This window comes from Heteronotia binoei, chromosome 12 (genome assembly GCF_032191835.1).
Source record: "Heteronotia binoei isolate CCM8104 ecotype False Entrance Well chromosome 12, APGP_CSIRO_Hbin_v1, whole genome shotgun sequence".
Classification (NCBI taxonomy): domain Eukaryota; kingdom Metazoa; phylum Chordata; class Lepidosauria; order Squamata; family Gekkonidae; genus Heteronotia; species Heteronotia binoei.
In genome coordinates this window covers 54,967,310-54,985,973 of record NC_083234.1, presented here as the reverse complement: position 1 = coordinate 54,985,973, position 18,664 = coordinate 54,967,310, and the positions used below count along the sequence as shown (strand labels likewise).

The 18,664-nt window shown below is 46.7% G+C and overlaps 1 protein-coding gene and 2 long non-coding RNA genes across 3 annotated transcripts in view; 1 reads left to right on the top strand and 2 right to left on the bottom strand.

Annotated features, from left to right (window-relative positions):
* The window catches only part of LOC132580508 (uncharacterized), a 205,055-nt gene that overhangs the window by 13,827 nt on the left and 172,564 nt on the right, over positions 1-18,664 (bottom strand). The window lies entirely within an intron of this gene.
* Positions 1-18,664, bottom strand: part of LOC132580506 (epididymal secretory protein 4-like) — a 137,837-nt gene that overhangs the window by 13,706 nt on the left and 105,467 nt on the right. The gene's annotated exons all lie outside the window — the stretch shown is intronic.
* Positions 8,153-13,612, top strand: LOC132580270 (uncharacterized). The gene is made up of 3 exons (XR_009556041.1): positions 8,153-8,254; positions 8,758-8,789; positions 13,489-13,612. It is a non-coding gene; the product is annotated as an uncharacterized LOC132580270 (long non-coding RNA).

Sequence of the window (18,664 nt, the reverse complement as noted above, 5' to 3'; positions counted from 1 at the left end):
GTCGGGGGAGGGATTGTCCATGGACCCCGCAAAGGTCCAAGCGGTGTTAGACTGGGAACCCCCTCGAACCCGCAAGCAGTTACAAAGTTTTATCGGGTTCGCTAATTTTTACCGCGACTTCATAAAGGGGTTCGCCACGGTCATGCTCCCTCTTACAGAACTCCTCAAAACTAAAGGGAAGGGTGACGAGGCTAAAAAACCCGGCGCACGCCTAACGTGGACGCCTGACTGTCAAAAAGCTTTCACTGAGCTAAAACGCCTCTTCACCTCCGAACCCGTGCTGGCTCATCCTGACGAACTTAAGCCCTTTGTGGTCCAATGCGACGCCTCCGACGCCGCTGTAGGAGCCATATTAATGCAGAGGGGAGAAAATGGGGTGCTCCGACCCTGTGCCTATATTTCCAGGAAATTTTCCAATGAACAAAGAAACTGGTCAGTCTGGGACAAAGAGGCATACGCAGTCATGTTTGCCTTAAAAACCTGGCGCTCCTGGCTTGAAGGAGCGAGAGTCCCCTTCGAAATCTGGACCGATCACAAAAACCTGGAAGCCCTCACTGGGCGTCGCAAAATGACTGCAAAACAGATCCGGTGGGCAGGCTTCTTTGCTAAGTTTGATTTTGTGTTGAAACACATCCCGGGCTCAAAGAACTTTTTAGCGGACGCCCTCTCCCGCCTGCCCCAACACGACAGTCTCAGGGAGGAGGTGGTGGACTCACTAATTTCCCCCTCAGCCATCGCGGGGGGGGTCACCACCCGCTCCGGTAAACAGACCAACCCACCGGACTCAGAATTACTTTCTCGGTTCCTCTCAGAGTACAAACAAGAAACTGACCGCCCCCCCAACTTGGTCAAAGCCGAGAACGGGCTCTGGTTACATAATGAAAAAATCTATGTGCCCGATCCCCTCAGGAAGGAGGTTTTGGACCGCTGCCACTCAAGTCGCTTGGCCGGCCACTTTGGCTATGTCAAAACACTTAACTTGCTCACCCGCCAATTTTGGTGGCCGAAAATGAAAAAAGATGTTTCAGAATTTGTACTCTCATGTCCCACTTGCCTCATGGCAAAACGAAGGGGGGGCAAACCTCCGGGCCACCTGGTCCCCCTCCCTACAGCCACCCGACCTTGGTCGGTAGTCTCCATGGACTTCATTGTAGAGCTCCCGCCCTCACAGGGCAAGACAGTCATCTTGGTCGTAGTCGACACCTTTTCAAAGCAGGCTCACTTCATTCCTTGCAAACAGTTACCTACAGCCAAAAAACTTGCCCAGCTCTTTTTCACTCACATTGTACGCCTACACTCATTCCCAGACAAGGTCATTAGTGACCGCGGAACGCAGTTCGTTGCCAACTTCTGGCGGGAGTTCTGCAAACTAGCTGGCATTGAGCAAGGACTGAGTTCTGCCTACCACCCCCAGTCGGACGGACAGACGGAGAGGGTTAATGGCCTTCTAGAACAATACCTCCGCTGTTTCATTAATTTCCAACAGTCCAACTGGGTAGATCTCCTCCCCTTTGCAGAATACGGCTACAACAATAGCCTCCATAGCTCAACCAAAACCTCCCCTTTTCAAATCATCAATGGCTACGAGGGCAAGCCGTTCCCTACGCTCGCCCTCCCAGCCAGCCCATCCCAACCAACATCATGCCAACAATGGTGGGAGGGACTTCGTGAAGGCTGGAAGGGAATTCAGGAAAACCTGGAGGAAGCGAAAAAAGCCTACAAAAAACAGTTTGACAAAAAACACTCTCCGGAGTGGGATCTGAAGGTGGGGGATACAGTTTTCCTGTCGACAAAGAACCTTCCCCTTCCCCAGTCCTGCCGCAAACTTGCACTGAAGTTCCTAGGACCTTTCAAAATCAAAAGGGTGATAAATAAAGTAACGGTAGAACTCGAACTACCCAAATCACTAAGTAAGATCCATCCTGTTTTTCATTGCAGCTTGCTTCGGAAAGACCCTGGTGCTACGTCCTTCCATCCCAGGGCCCCACCGCCCCCTCCGACGACAGTGAGGGGTCAGAGTCGCCATGAAGTCCAGGAGATCCTGGACTCCAGAGTCAAACGGGGGAAACTGTATTATTTGATCAGGTGGAAACACTTCCCCCCGAGCTGTGACGAGTGGGTCGAGTCTCAGAATGTAGTGGCACCGCAACTGCTGAAAAAGTTTCACCTACTGTACCCGCACAAGCCCAAGGCCGGCCCCGCGGGAGGGGGCGCTTAGGGGGGGCAGTATGTCAGAACTTGTATCTTTGCTGCTGGTCCTCTATAATGTGACCAATGCTGTATGGTAGTTTTACTGTGGCTTGGAGCTGTATTGTTACTGAACCAAACTGACTCCATGTTGTAACCTTTGCTTAACCCAGAGTGCCTGAATAGTAATTAACCTTGCCCCACTGGTATCCAAAATATTTGGGGCTGTAGAATGAATTATGTCTTGTCTCTGCACATTCTCACACTGGGACCCTTTGAAGCCGAACAGCATGGCCTTCGGAGTAGGGAGGCATCCTCTCTACTGATAGTGATGGTGAGAAGACAGCTGCGCCCTACAATGTGAATTGTGGCTTTGTGAGATGTTTGCTTTACGTGTATAAAATCAAGCTGATGCTGGCTCTCGCCATCACTGTTATCTTGCCTTTTCCAGCACCTAGTTCTCTTCAATAAAATCCTAGCTTTGTAACTAAGTATGGGATCCGTTTGACGTTCTTGAGTTCTGACAGAGACTTTGGGGGTGGAGCCAGGAGCAAGGTTTTGACAAGCACAATTGAACTCCAAAGGGAGTTCTGGCCATCACATTTAAAGGGACCACTCTCCTTTTAAATGCACACCCTCCTTTGGAAATAATGAAAGATGGGGGGACCTTCTTTTGAGGTTCATAGAATTGGACCTCCTGGTCCAGTCTTTTTGAAACTTGGTCTTTTTTTTTTAAAGGAGAGGTGCCAGATGCTATGTGGAAAGTTTGGAGCCTGTGCCTCAAAAACGAGCCCTCCCAGAGCCCCAGATACCCATGGATCAATTCTCCCTTATACCCTACTGGGACCATTCTCCATAGGGTATAATGGAATGCCTAGCAGACATTCAACTCCTTCCTTCACTTTCTGATAACCCTGAAGTGGGGTAGGGCCTCCAAACCAGGGGATCCCCTACCCCCAAGTGGGGATTGTCAACCCTACTCCCCAAGCACTTTCCCTCTGCACTAGTCAAGCTGATCCCAATATGCATGTATCTCTGAAGCCTTTACAAGCATTCTTTTCCACATTCCTCCCACCTTCTGAATGAGATAAAAAAAACCTCATAGATCTCCATTCCTGCTGGAGCTTGATGAAGGGAGCTTTGACTCTGCAAAACTTAAACTCTGAATCTCTTCCTGGTCTCTCCAGTGCTTCTGGATTTAAATCTCACCTTTCTATTGCAGACCAACACAGCTACTCTCTGAAACTTTCTCCCATGTGGAACTCAGGGTGGCTTATAATGTAAATGCAATGAGTATTAAAAAACCAAGCTAAAAACAATATAAATAAAAGAACAATTAGAAAAACACATAAAAGGTCACACTTTGTAAACTCCAGTTAGTCCTGCCAATAGATTAAGAAATCAGTCATATATGGTTCTAAATACAACTGACTTCAGTTGCTTCTTGAAGACTGAAAGTGATGGGCCCAGGGGCACCTCCTTGGTGAGGTTTTCCTAGAATTGCTGCTGCCCAGGCCTGGGTGGGGTTTCCCTCCACTTTTGAAGGCTTCAGCCCATTGCCCTCTTCTGGATGATGTCATAGTGTTGATACCTAGTCCAATACAAAATGTGTAGCACCATAGACAAGAATAATAATTCTTATCTTCAGAAAGATCACAGCAAAACAGGGAAAAACACAGAAAACAGTGAATAGAGGATACTACCATACGGCTACCAAATATTTTCAGAACATTCACAAATCAAGCATATTTACTAGAAAAATGTAAAAGGAGAACAGTTTGAGTACCAAATTTAGTTCAGCTCTCCTTCAATCATGCTTACTTCTTAATTTAATTGTGGAATGCAACCCTCTAGGATGGAAAACATGGCTAGTCGGTTTGTCCTTCCAGCACATGTACAGACCTTATGAGCAGATTGCACTTTACAAAGGAAGTTAATGATCACACTAACAAAAGGGAACTTACTGAATGAAGCGTATCTTGAAAACCAGATCTCCTGCATCAGAAGGCTCCAATACCTCATCAATGGTGAGGACATCCTCTGGCTCTACGTTTTTCAGCACATATTGAATGGGATACCATGTCCCAGCAAGCTAGAAAGAAGAGCTCAAGATCAGCTTGTTATTCAAGAAAGCAATCTGATCTATGATACAAGCAGGAGTGCACTTGGAAACTGAAATGATCTTCAGGGGAAATGATCACAATGGCTGCTGGGCATGCTTTCAATTAAGTCCTGATGGTGAGGAGGCAGGATGCCTACAAATCCCTCCTCCCCTATCTATTCTGAGGCTGAGCAAAGCACCTTTCTCAGGAAGCTAGAAGGCACTGCAGCAGGCCAAACTAGCAGCCTAATATCTTCTTCCTAATCTGTCTAGTATCAAGCCATCAAAGACTGGATCCTGGGCCCCATTGAGCTCCAAATTGTGAGCACTCTGGCTTCCTGCCACCCCCTCTGTCCCCAGAGGAGCAAGTTCTGAAAACCCCTATGTCCCGCCCAGCCCGGGCGAGGACTACGCAAGGGGGACCCCCTGCGCCTCCCACGCCTTCCCAAGCCCCCGCGGCGGCCCCCCCTCACCTGGGCTGACGGAGTGCCAACAGCCGCCCGAATGGCGCCTCTCAGCCACCGCGCCCGTCTCCGGGTCCGAGGAGCCCGGCCAGAGGGAGACGTCGAGAAGCAGGAGGGAGAAGCTGAGCCCAGCGCTGGGCGAAGAGGAGGAGAGCCGCCTGACCCGTGGTGGCGAGAGACGCCACACCCCAGCACGCTGCAGAAGTCCGAGACGCCCGAGGCACGCCCAGGCAGCCCAGCCCCGGCGCGCCTCTCCCGGGCGTCTGGGGCTTTGAAGGGGGGGAGGAGCCAGAGAGGGGCAGAACCCAGGAGGGGGGAGGACTCAGACGGGGGGATAAAGGGAGGGAAGGAGGAGGTCAGGGAGGAAGCTGGCAAGTGCACAGTGGGGCTGCCTCCTGAGAGAGAGAAAGGAGTCCGTGCACAGCCAGAGGGGAACGGGGGGCCTGAGGTGAAGTAACCTGGCTCCCACCCCTGTTTCTGAGACCTCCGGGGAATGCCCCAGAGTGCCCGGGAGGGGCGACGGCGGTGCCGGGAGACCGGGGGAGGTACCCAGAGCACGACACCCTACAACCTGTGCCTTGGCCCCACTTGTCAAGCCTGCTTGCTCTCTTTCCAGCACTGATCTTAAGAGCTGAGATTCAGTTAACATTCCTGACTTGAGAGTGAAGTATGGCAGAGGGGCTAAGGAAGAGGCAGCCTTCCAGCGCAGGGGACCCACCAAGCATTGAACTTCAGCAGCCATTTCTGGTACTGCATAAGAGACAGAGACACACACACAAAACAGTTATGGGCCCATCTTCCATTGGCTTTATTTATTTATTTAAAACATATCTTAGCCACCTTATGGCAACTCCAGAACGTAATTAACAAAATGTTTGCTGTGCTACAACTTAATGATACTGGGCCCCTACCAACCAAAAGTGTCTCCAGAAGTTTCCCATCCACTTGAACATGATTTATTTGGCAACATGTGATGTAGGAGTTGGTAGCAGAATGTATCTGTATTCCTCTTCCTTCCAGTTTTTCATTTATTGATTGAAGAAGAGGAAACTGATGAAGAGGAGGAAGAGGAGGAGATTGGATTCATGGATTGTGTTGAGACTGTCCATGTTCTTCTCCAGTGTCCTCTCTATTGGGTGTTCCACTGGGATCTTTTATATCCCATATTAGCCCAAATTTTAGAGACCTCTGATGATTTTAAGGTTCTTTTTTTGCTTGATAATTCTAATTTGGAAATAACTGAATTAGTAGCAAAGTTTCTTTATAGAACTATGGTTACTCATCCTGATAAGTAGTACTATTTATCAGGTTTTACTATGTTGCTACTTTGTTTTTATCTTGTAATCCTAATTTTATTCTGTATGGATTTTTTACTGTCCTAATCTGTAACCTGACTGACTCTCTCTATTTTATATTTTTATATATACCAATAAAGGTTTTTGTGTGTGGATTTATACCCTGCCCTTTATTACCCAAAGGAGTCTCAGAGTGGCTTACAATCTCCTTTCCCTTCCTCTCCCCACAACAGACACCCTGTGAGGTAGTTGGAGTTTAGAGAGCTCTCCCAGAACTGCTCTTGAGCAGAACAGCTCTGTGAGAACTTGTGACTGACTCAAGTCACATCAGCAGGTGCATATGAAGGAGTGGGGAATCAAATCCAGTTCTTCTAGATTAGAGTCTGTGCACTTAACCACTGCTTCAAACAAACAAAACCGAACAGTTTCTTGTCCTGGGGTGTGTGTGTGTGTTTATTTTAATATATAGAACCCATCACTATGGCCCTAACCTTGATGACACAGGCTAGCTGATTTTGTCATAATGTTCAGGTGGTCTATTATGAACCAGGCACTGTTCTTCACCCATTCCCCTCACCATCAAATTTGCTTCTGTCCTGAATAGTCTAAGCATGCAATCTGAGTATTCAATAAACAGGTATGTTTTTAAAATAAAACTTCCATTGTTTTCTCTGAACTGAACTAAATATTGAGGCAACTGTTTTGCAGGTGTATGTGCAGAATTTAATGTAACCCCTTAATCATGACAAACTCTCATTACTTGTGGACTACATTACTTGTGATCAGGCCTGTCAGAAGGAGAAATCCTGGCTGGTTATCTCCTTTCTTTGTTTCAACTCTAGGAATGCATCTGAATTTGGGAAGCCTGCTGGTTTGGTATGAACAATAGGGACTCACATGGGTTCTTTTAACCCATGGTTCTTTTAACTACGGCAGACTATCTGAATCACAAAATACATGATCCCCAGTAGTAAAACTGACACAACTATTGTCATGTGTTTCTCAGGATTTTGTTTTTAAATGTAGCTTTTTCTTTCTCATGCATCTGGGTCCATTTTTTAATTATGCTAATGACCAGGCCTTGGATTCAGCAGGCACTCACAGGAGCACAGCTCCTGAACCTAAGAGTTCACCCTCCTCCTCCCCACGTTGTCCATTGAATAGTAGGTGCAGCTGATAACAATCCCTGGATGAGCTCCACCACCTATTTTTCTACAAAGCGTCCCCTGCTAATGACTCAGAATGGCTTTCTGATATTTACTCAATGGGAATTAATTGTTAGCAGATAATCCCATGAGTTTTCTTAAATTTTGATAGCCTGGGAGGGAGGGAGGTTTATTTTGGAACAGGCTTAAGCTGGCAGAAACTGCTATGACTGGTACAACTAGGGTAAGATTCTAGGGTAAACAAAAGTCATACCTATACAGCCTCAAAGACAGAACATACTTTGAAAAATAGGAACGGATTTTTAAATGATGAGGTAGCAGTTGACAGAGGACTGAACAAGAGTATTTGGATAAGGACAATGCCTGGTGAAGGGGGAAAGCACGCATCGTGTCATTCCCCTCCCAACCAGTGTGTGCATATGTTTGTGGAGAGGGCCAGCTGTTTCCATGATTAAGGGCTGGAGCCTCATGAGAAATATACTCTGTTTGCTTCCTCAATGTACAACTTCCACACCAGATGAATGTGAATCTATTACAAATCCAGTTAACATCTGAGAGACACCTTGATGAACCTTTGTGCTATGAGCACTCAAGGCAAGATGACCCAGATGAAATGTTTTCTGGCTTTCTCTCCTCCCATTCTGGTAAGGAACTAATGTTGTAGCTGGGTGATATGGGGTACTCTGTGGTCCAAGCTGAACACCGTCCATCATGTTTTAAGTTGGGGGGCACCACCAATAGCCACTGGAATTAGCATTTATACCCACAACTTTCCAAGACTTCTCTCTTTTGGAAGACTCAACTAAAGGGGTGAGTTCATCCACATGCTCATCCAGAGCTCCATGTTTTGGAGATTGTGTGTGTGTGTTGATTCAGCCGGCTGCTTTCTAGAGGTGGAAGGTCAGAAAGAGTCAGAGCTTGCTTGTTTGCTTGTTTCAGCCAAGAACAGTGAAGTGAGTCCAGAGATTAAGCAACAGTTGACAACAATTGGAGAGAGTCAAGGCATGATGAGTGATAACATTGTCTTCTTCTCCAGTGGAGGTAAGAATGAAAAGATGCTACTCTTGTATGCTTAAAACAGTGAACAATTTAGATTTTTGAAATGGCAGAAGAAGCAAACACTTGTATGGACTATATATATATGTTGAGAACTTTGACCACTCTCTGTGTGTGTTAGAAATTAAGCAATGCATGCCTGCATGTTTCTTTCCTTTGCATTTGATGGTAATATAGTCATACACCTAGGGTTGCTAGCCTCCAGGTGGAGCCTGGAGATCTCCTGCTTTTACAACTGATCTCAAGCTGCCAGTGATCAGCTCTCCTGGAGAAAATAGCTTCCAGATTTCCCTCTGTGGTCCCAATTTCTATTGCTGCTGGAGAGAATGGCTGCTTCGAAGGGTGGACTCTATGGCATTCTACTATGCTGAGCCCCCTTCCTTTCCCAAACCCTACCCTCTCCTGGATCCACCCCCAAAATCTCCAGGTATTTTCCAACATGGACCTGGCAACCCTACGATGCACCTCTTTTTATTTTGTTTTCACAGTGGCCTGTCAAGATGAGGCATAGGGGGAGGAGGTGAGTTTAAAGTCATTAATACATTGTCAGAGTAACACATGTGACATTTTTTAGGGCAGTGGGGCTGGTTTTGAAGTGTTTCCCCACAATGATCAGTTTGAATCAGAGGGAAAAAAAAGGTACAGAAGATGATACCAGTTTACCTTCCCCAATTAAATCCCTAGGGTTGCTTTGGATTTTAAAGGTATTCACTTTACGGACAATGATGAATATAATGCAAATTGCAATTCTGAGCTCACATTGCAGGGAAGATACTTGTTAAGTGTGTCATTAAAATCTTGTATCTCTCTTGGCTTGGTATGTTTTCAAAGCCTACTGACCTTGACTAGTAAAATGATCTACTCTTATTCCTGCCTGCACGCCACAGACTGTTTTGGGGAGTTAGTATATTATGTGTCATCCATACATGCAGTTCTGAGAAAATTTTATCCAAATGCAGACTCTGTAATGAAAACAAAAACAGAACAGTGTGTGTGTGAAAGAGTCTCTGATTCCTTTTAAAAAAAGTTTCTAGTCCTTATGACAGCAAAGATGAATCAGGAGAAATTTCTGAAACACTGTACCTCTTGGGCATCCTAAAACCAATAGACAGACTTTTAAAACTTCCTTTGCCAGTCTCCTGCTGGATTTTGCATGGTTTGCCATAACCCACACCAGTTTGTCTGCCATATCTAGCTGCTGAGCAGGAAAGTAGTTATTATTTCAGTGAGTCTGAGAATTTTGTCACCATGACTTTTTGCTTGATGTAATTTTTATCCTTTCCTGTGCCTATCAGAGGCAGAATATGCAATGCAGTTGGTGCCAGGCAATTTTACTCATTTTTGTGCTGCATTTTTTTAATGGCACCAGATAACAATGAAGTAGCCTGTAGTTGGTGAGAATCTAGGGGGTGAACATAAGAACATAAGAGAAGCCATGTTGGATCAGGCCAATGGTCCATCCAGTCCAACACTCTGTATCACACAGTGGCTAAAATATAGCCACTGATGGACCTCTGCTCCATATTACTATCCAATCCCCTCTTGAAGCTGGCTATGCTTGTAGCCACAACCACCTCCTGTGGCAGTGAATTCCACTTGTTAATCACCCTTTGGGTGAAGAAGTACTTCCTTTTATCCGTTTTAACCTGACTGTTCAGCAATTTCATGGAGTGCCCACGAGTTCTTGTATTGTGAGAAAGGGAGAAAAGGACTTCTTTCTCTACTTTCTCCATCCCATGCATAATCTTGTAAACCTCTATAATGTCACCCCATAGTCGACGTTTCTCCAAGCTAAAGAGCCCCAAGCGTTTTAACCTTTCTTCATAGGGAAAGTGTTCCAAACCTTTAATCATTCTAGTTGCACTTTTCTGGACTTTTTCCAATGCTATAATATCCTTTTTGAGGTGCAGTGACCAGAATTGCACACAGTACTCCAAACGAGACCGCACTATTGATTTATCTCTGCCAGTTCATAACCCATCATCTTGTATTTGTAGCTGGGATTCTTGGCCCAATGTGCATTACTTGTCTGCCTGATCACAGTCTTGCATTTGATTTGCCACAGCTTGTGTTCTCTTTTATTAATCTCACTTGGACTAGCTTTCTACCACTTAAAGGAGTCCTTCTTACCTTTTACAGCTTCCATTACTTTGTTTGTTAACCATGCAGGCCTTCTCTTATACCTGTTTGTGCCTTTCCTAACTTATGGTATATATTTTATCTCAGCTTCTAGGATTGTAGTTTTAAATAGCCTCCAAGCTTCCCCAAGGGTTTTGATTGTATTTACCTTTCCTTTCAGTTTCCTCCTCACATGCCTCCTCATCTCAGAGAATTTACCCCTTTTAAAGTTAAACGTGATTGTGCTGGTCTTTTGGGACAACTCCCTATTTATACAAATGGTGACATCAATAACGTTATGGTCACTGCTCCAAAGCGGTGCGATCACCTTTACATCTCTCACCAAGTCTTGGGCATTACTTAGGACCAAATCCAGGATCGCCCCACCCCTGGTAGGTTCTGTGACCATTTGCTCCACAGCACAGTCATTGAAAGCATCTAGAAACTTAATCTCTTTCTCTCGACCTGAACACATATTGACCCAATCAATCTGCAAGTTGTTAAAAGCACCAATTACGACACAGTTTTTACGTTTAGTCACTATCTTTAATCCTTCCATCATATTATAATTGTCCTCTATCTTTTGATTTGGTGGGCGATAACAAACTTCCATAGTTAAATTTCCTTTGGGGCCCTCTATTTCAACCCAAAGCATTTCTAGAAGGGAATCGAATTCTCTGACCTCAGTCTTACTGGACTGTATACCCTCTCTGACATACAGAGCCACCCCACCTCCAACCCTTTCCTCCCTATCCTTCTGATATAACTTATATCCAGGAATCACCGTGTCCCACTGATTCTCCTCATTCCACCAAGTTTCTGAAATTCCCACAATGTCCATGTTTTTTCCCAACACTAAACATTCCAGCTCACCAATTTTATTTTTAACACTTCTAGCATTTGTATACAAACATCCATAATTTCCCAGGCAAGCTAGGTCCGTAACCTTCCTCCTGCCGCCTCGAGACTTTGACAGACAGTCCATACTGTTTGTCACCATCTCAGTGGACAACTCTGATCCATTACCCGGTAGAAAAGTAACAGCTAACCCTTCATCTCTTTGAGATGAGTCCTCCCAAACCAGAGACATTTCATCTCCTGTCGGCTTTCCCCCAAGATTTAGTTTAAAAACTGCTCTGCCACCTTTTTGATTTTAAGCTCCAACAGCTTGGTTCCATCTGGGGACAAGTGGAGACTGTCTCTTTTGTACAGCTCTCGCTTGTTCCAGAAAGCATCCCAGTGCCTAACAAACTTAAACCCTTCCTCCCTACACCATCTCATCCACACATTGAGACTTTTAATTTGTGCCTGTCTTTCCAGCCCCGCACGTGGAACAGGTAGCATTTCTGAGAAGGCTACCTTGGAGGTCCTGGCCTTAAGTCTCCCGCCTAGCAGCCTAAAATTTTCCTTCATGACGTCATGACTGCATTTCCCGACATCGTTGGTGCCAACATACACCATGACCACTGGCTCCTCCCCAGCACTGTCTATCAGCCTATCTACTACACGCGTAATGTCCGCTATCTTCGCACCAGGCAGGCAAGTCACCATACAGTCAGTACGTGGTTTTGCCACCCAGCTGTCTATTTGCTTAAGGATCGAATCACCAACTACCAAGACCCCCCCTCTCTTCCTGCCCAGGGATGGTTCTTTGGCGCGAAAGGATACCCACTCACCAACTGAAGAAGAGGTCCCTACTGAGGGCACATTCCCCTTATCCTCAACATGGTGCCCGGTTCCCTCTCGACCCTCATGCTCTCTGGCAGCAACGGGGCTGCCACGTTCAGAGTGAGGCTCATCTAATACATCCCTGAGAGTCTTCCCCGAGTGCCTAACTGGCTGTCTCTGCTTCTCCAGGTCAGTCACCTCGGCCTCAAGGATACGTACTCGTTCCCTGAGGACCAGGAGCTCCTTGCATCGAGCACACACCCAAGACTTCTGTTCTGTGGGCAGATAGTCATACATATGACACTCAGTGCAAAACACTGGCAAGCCCCCACCTCCCTGCTGGCATTCTACCTTCATGATATCTTTTTTAAAATATACAGTCCCCTTTTAAATCTGTTTGTTTATGTGGCTCTCTTTCTGGAGGGTCTACTTACCTGATTGGAAACACAAGGAAAATAGGGATCTGGGTTCCTGGTCCTTACACAGCCCCCAGGCCAAGAGCCACAGGCCAAGAGCCCTTTAGCTCTCGCCCTTCGGCTCGCGCCTCTCGCAAGGCGCAGCTTAATAATGCAAAAAGGGTGGGGAACACAGCCACCCCTAATCAATCAGCAACAATCACCTTCAGCCCACTCAAACCAAACAAACAGCAGTTCCCCAGCAACCACAAACTCAGAATTTTCAGCAATCACACTGTCACAGACTCAGAAATTATCAGCAACTTCCCCAGCTGTTTAGAAAGCCAAACCTCACCCTTGTAGCACTTCTTCTCTGCTCTCTCTCAGAGCTCTTTGAAATTGGCTTCTGCATTGTCTTCTGCTTCAGAAAGTACATCTCTCATTAATGGTGCAGCTGCTTGGTATGCAGAATACAAAAATAACCAAAATATTGTGCAAAAACAAACACTCTTGACTAGTATATACAAAATTAAGTAAATTATATTATCATATAATGAACAGCCTACAAAAGTGGGCATGCATTCATACAGTAGAAATTAAAGACAAACAAGAGTCTCAAATACAGTATTACAGGGAGGACCCCACACAGTCTCTTAATTTTTTAAACAGAGTACTAGGACTCAATAATAAAGTTCCACAGGAGTCCCTCCGTTGCTTCTGAAGGAAAAATTTTTGCCTTCACACAAACTCCGGCTTTGATTGTGTTCCACTGCTCCTGCAACTTCCTCATAAGCTAACTGAAACTTCCAGCCAAGTTCTCCCTCAAACGCCCATTTTGGTATCTTAATTAGCGGCTTCTGGTATGCAGAAGGCTCCAGGTCCAATCAATGGCAGCACCTACAGTTAAAGATCTTAGGTGGAATCTGTTCTTTCTGTTAGAGCCTGGAGAACTGAGGAGACAGAGGAACGGAAAGACTAGTGATCTAACTTGGTATGAATCAGATTCATGTGTTCACCCCCATCCTCTTTGTCTTTCAGGCGTCTTCTGCCGATTCCCCAGGAGATTCCAGCAGTGACATGATAAACTCCCTTTCCTGTGCCATGTGGTTTTGACCTTGCCCACTCAGACTTGGGACAGAAGGCCCCTCATGCTATTAATAAAACAGATTAAGAGTCTGCATATTGGATGCCTGGTGTGGTGTGTGCCTTGGAGAAAATGGGAAGGAACTGAAAGATATTCCTGCCTGGGATGAAGGCTCAGGGTTTCTGGGCAAACCCGTTCCATCTCTCTGCTGGTATATTTGTAAACTCCCCATCCACCATATTAAACAAAAGAAAGATTGGGGAGGTATATAGATAAAGAGCCTGGTTCTCCCTCTAGTGAAAAGATTTCCCAAGTAATGCTGGGGGGGGGGGGGGAGTTTGCCTGCCTGAATCCCTGGACTAGGGTTGCCAAGTCCAATTCAAGAAATATCTGGGGACTTTGGGGGTGGAGCCAGGAGACATTGGGGGTGGAGCCATAAGCAAAGTTGTGACAAGCACAATTGAACTCCAAAGGAAGTTCTGGCCAACACATTTAAAGGAACTGCACATCTTTTAAATGCCTTCTCTACATTAGAAATAATGGATAGGGGCACCTTCTTTTGGGGCTCATAGAACTGGACCCTCTGGTCCAATCTTTTTGAAACTTGGAGAGCATTTTGAGGAGAGTCATCAGATGCTATGCTGCAAATTTGGTGCCTCTACCAGCAGCAGGCACACCAGGCAAGTCAGGCAAAGAGAGGCTCAGTTGCTGGCTGTTCGGCAGGCTGGGAGGGCCGTAAGCAGGGGAAAAACTGGGGGGGAGAGCCAGCCCAGGGCCCCTAAAGGTGTGGGGGCCCATAGGCCATTGCCTACTTGGCCTAATTGTTAATCCAGCCTTGCATGGGTACAGCATGTGGCCTACCCAGCTGAACCTGCCCCCTCCCCAGCCAAGCATTGTGACTTGTCAGGTGATTGCCAACTCTCCTGTGTCGCGCCCCCCCCCCCCCCCAGTTTGGCAGTCCCAGATGAGAATCATAAGCAGAGTCTGAGAAGCATAAACAGTGAGAAGCATAAGCAGCAGATTGCATTGGCCTTCTCTGCATCCTACTTCATTTACATGCACATGGATATGAAATTAATATTGCAATAGGAAAAATATAATCATAGAGACAGAAAATGAAATAAAAATAAAAGAGCTACAACTTTTTGCACAAGGAAGAAAGCAAAGTCAAAACAGGAATGGCTGACTCAAAAGTGGGGCTGCAAAATATGGGAGCATTTGTATTAAGAATTGACTTGGGATAGACAGCTTTTCTCATTAAGCTTTCAGGGGGAAACCCCTGTTAATCACAAGGATGTATCTATGTCAATAGTGCTGTGCACATGTACATTATTATATTGACCTGTAGGAACATTAACTGGAATTTATCGGTCTTGTGTCCACTGCATAGCTCCAGCCATGGCAGAGAGAGACATTTGGTGATTCAAAACCCCTCCAAAAAGCAAACAAACAAAAACAAGAAACCCAAATAAACCTAAAAACTTCCTAACATGCTCCTGATAGTCCCAGTAATAGAAGAGAAAAGCAAGTGGGTGGAAACTCTTAGGTGGAGTTGGTTTTTCCATATCAATGGTAGATGTAGCTAGAAGGTAAACGGAAGAGGGGCTCTCAGGTAGAGCATAATTATTATGAAAAGACAATTTATTCATTAACAATACACTGGAGGTTTGGAATAGACATAGACCCAAAATTACAGCGCGCGCGCGCGGGAGTATGTAGCCCATTCCATCTAAGATATTGCACTTTAAATTAACATTATGAGTAAAGGAGGCATATAAGGGATAAACATATAGATCTACATGTAGAAGAAGATTTTGAATCCTAGTATTAGCTAACAATAAAGATGACAGCTGAATTTGTTCCCTACTATAAATACTTTCACATGCAACTTTCAACCAGCACTCAGAAGTCAGCATCCAATAGCACTATTGCCCTTTGTGAACCACTACCCACATCACTGAAGGCATCTGTGTTAAATGATTACCTCCTTAGACTTCTGCAGAATAGGTTGCAATGTACAGAGGGTTCTAGAGAACCGAGAATATGCAGAAACTATTGTTCCTTCAAATAACCCTTGTTATCGCAAATGTTATCATTTTGCATACCTGGTTCCTGGGGATGGGGTCCCCGGTGAGCCCTGCCAAGTTACTAATGGGGAGGAAGTTGATCACGAGGCTAGACAGGTTGCATCCTGACCAGGCTACGTATCTCTGCAGTATGAAGTCTGCCAGTTGCAGCCGGGGCCGGCCAAGGGGACAAAGTTTTCTTAGAGACTCCTCCGAAATTATGGAGATGGAGGAGCCCAAGTCCAGCTCCATTAGGCATGGAGCGCCCTCAATTAGGACCAACACCCTGACCTTATCTGGGGTGGTGAGGGGCAAGTTCATTACCTACAGGCTAGTCGATGCGGTCGAGTAGGCATCGGTCCGCCCAGCATGTGATGCTCATAGAGACTCTACCAGAGAGGCCCCTCCACGCTGCTGAGATAGCTAGGGCCATGGGTAGAGACCGCATCCTCACATGCGTTTTAGACTGGGTGGGAAGGGGGTGGCCTGTGGGCAAACTGGAAGCAGAATTCAGGGCATTCGCATCACACAGAGAAGAACTGTCCATGCACAAGGGGTGCCTTCTCTGGGGTAGCAGGGTGGTAGTTCTCCCCCCCCCCCCCCACATTGCAGAAGCAAGTGCTGGAAGCCCTACACGAAACACACCTGGGGATAGTGCGCATGAAGGCCCTGGCACGTAGCTATGTATGGTGGCCGGGGATGGATGAGGAGATAGAAGGGTGGGTTCAAAGGTGCCAACACTGCCAAGTGTCCCGACCGGATCTGCCCAGTGCCCCTGTCCATCGCTGGGAGTCCAACAGGAGGCCGTGGTCCCGGTTACACCTAGACTTTGCGGGGCCATACCAGGGCCAAATATTCTTTATCTTAGTCGATGCATACACCAAGTGGTTGGAAGTGATTCCTGTAGCTTCAACCTCCACTGCGGCAGCGGTCAGAGCCTTGCGAAGGGTCTTTTGTACTCATGGAATTCCCGAGACCCTTGTCATGGACAATGGGACTGCTTTCACCTCCTGGGAATTCCAGGAGTTCTTGAATCGGTACCTCATCCAGCACATTCGGTCCGACCCTTTCCATCCAGCCACCAACAGCCAAGCAGAGTGTATGGTGTGCACCACTAAAGAGGCCCTAGGTTGCATTGTACAGGGAGATTGGGATCACTGCCTGGCAGCCTTCCTATTTGATAACAGAATCACCCCCAACCCCGTCACCGGGTTAAGCCCTGCCAAGTTACTAATGGGGAGGAAGTTGATCACAAGGCTAGACAGGTTGCATCCTGACTGGGTGATGGACCTCCACAGTTCCCCCGAAACCAGGAAAGCCGCTAGGGGATTCCTTCTAGGGGATCCGGTATACGCAAAGAACTTTGCAAGCGGGCCGGAGTGGTTAGCCGCCCGGGTGCTGCGGGTCACCGGGTCCCGCTCCTACGAGGTCTCATTGGGGGGGGCAGATCCTAAGGAGACATATTGACCAGCTGCACCATCGCACATTGCCGGAAGAACCGATAGCAATCGGGGGAGTGGGGAGCGGGGTAGTAGTAACAGCAACACCCCTGGAAGCTGCCCAGCCTATGCCGGCCGCACTGACTATGCGGGCGGAAGAGCACCACAGCGGAGGGAGCACCCCCCTCAGAGAGGAGATTCCAGAACAGCAACAGGCGACGGACAGCCCTTTTCTGGCGTCACCCCACCACGAGGAACCAGCCGCCCCGCCAGCCACGGCAGCCGCTCCAACTCCCCAAATAACCCTGAGGAGGTTGACCTGGGAACACAGGGTGCCAGCCTACTTGAAAGACTTCGTGTCTTGAACTAGGGGGGGAGGAGTGTTGTGTCTTGCATTCAGTCCTGAAATTACAACACAGCGGACGCTATGGAGGTGACCAGTGGAAGTCCACTGGTCCCCGGATGTAGCTCCACAAATACGCTCTGCCAATCAAGATCTGTGGCGGTAAGTTTAACTGGCCAGGATTGGACCTGGCCAGACAGAGGGTTGTTCCGGGGTATGCATATAATCGGGACCCGGCCCGTGGTGCCTTGCCTTGTGATGTACTCGCTAATAAAGCATGTTGCCTTCAACACGTCTCGTCACTCAGTACATTACACCTAGGGTACAGGAATGACTCACAGCCTTTGTGCTGGTGACCTGTTTGGTGCCCACCTGAGCCATTTGCATTCCTTCCACCACCCAGCTGGTGCTGCGTGTAAAGCTTCTTCTGTCATTGTATGGGGAGATCTCCAGGTGTAATGGCTGTTTTGATTTTCCTTTTTTAAATATAGGTGATCTGAGCACCCTACACATGGTGGAGGTAGATTATGGCAGTTACTGCATTTTCCATGTTATAGCAGCGGACACCCATATTCTGCATCTTTACAGTAAGTTTTGTGGATAACTATGTGTGCCTCAAGGATTTAGATATGCATGCTTCTCTCCTCCCTCCCCCCCCCAAAAGTGAGAAAAACTGGTAACATTATCGACACTTTATTTTCTTCAGTATTCTTCAGATCTTTCATGTTTGGCACCTCAACAGCAACAACCGCCCCCCCCCCCCCCCGCCCCAGCATAGAGATGCACAGAATCTTCCTTACTCCCGCCCAAATGAGAGTTTTTAAAAATAACTTTTGCCAAAGAGTTGGCTTTCCTCAAAATCCCTCTGACAGTTCTTTTAATCTGAAATCCCAAAGGTTTTAGCAACTCTGTTTTGCTTCTCATAATAGCCTTGTGTGAGGCAAAGTAGCCGAAAGGCCTAACTGTATGTTTCAAGCAAATGAGTGTAACAGACATCTGAGTCTACTTCTGCTTCTTGTCAGGAAAAGCAATTGTGGGTGGACGTGATTTGTAGTGCAAAGAGAAGAGGATGGTTTACCCTCTTCTCATCTGCTACTTCTCCACTCTTCCAAATGACCCTTCCCAATGCCATTTTTCTTTTAAAATATACACCAACCAGAGAGATATTTTTGTCCCTAGGACTACCGTTCCTGAGCCATTGAATTGATTTCATAGGTGGAACTCACAGTTTCTCTGGTCCAGGATTGCTATATCACACAGCTCTCCATGTTATGGCATTCTC